Here is an 822-nt window from a genome sequence, read left to right as displayed (position 1 = left end):
TCTGCCTCCTCCCCACCTCCCCATGGCTTTAGGGCTGGATTACCCAGGAAGGGAAGACAAGGCAGGAGAGGAAAAATTGAGGGAGGGGGCAGAAAGGGGAAAGGAAGAGCCCTGTGCAGCTTCTGATACCAATCGAAACCAAGCCAGTGCTTGTAGCCTTTCTGCCCAAACAATTGACTAATTAACCGTCTTTTATTCCATGTTCATTGTGTTAAGACAGTTGGGAGTTGAGGAAGGAATGCAAAGAGGTATGAAAAACATCTTTTCTGCCTTCCAGAAGCATCATGGGAGATGAGATGAAGACATTAAATCAAAACAAATAATATAATAATGTTTTGTAACACTCAGTTGAGTGTTACAAAAAAATATGTGCTCCAAAAAAGGTAGGTTTAAACTATGAATATACTTTCTAAGCAATGGGCAAAGTCGCAGTGGATTAATTTTTACCTATTTAATATGTCAAATTGGAGTTTTGAAAAAGGCTCCACCCAACCAGTGATTGTGATGGTCAAAAGCACTTAGTCCCTGAATCTCCCTGATTCAGTTGTACACATTCCCCCTAATGTGCACAAAGGTATCAGGTAAGGAGATGTTTACTGACTTGCTCAACATAACATTTAATTTAGAAGATTTAAAATAAAATCTGTGATATGAATGTCATGACTTCAGTTACCACAATCATTCTTATATTCATTAGAGTTTGGTGAGAAAATTTCATTCTTGATCAGAGCTCAGAAGGAGTAGATGGTGCTAACTGAGGCGGGGTCGGGGGTGGAGATAGTCCTATGAGAATCAGAAAAGCCGAGTGTACATAACTGGCAC

Source organism: Hippopotamus amphibius, chromosome 9, assembly GCF_030028045.1.
Source record: "Hippopotamus amphibius kiboko isolate mHipAmp2 chromosome 9, mHipAmp2.hap2, whole genome shotgun sequence".
Taxonomy (NCBI): domain Eukaryota; kingdom Metazoa; phylum Chordata; class Mammalia; order Artiodactyla; family Hippopotamidae; genus Hippopotamus; species Hippopotamus amphibius.
Note: the sequence above shows the minus strand (reverse complement) of the source record.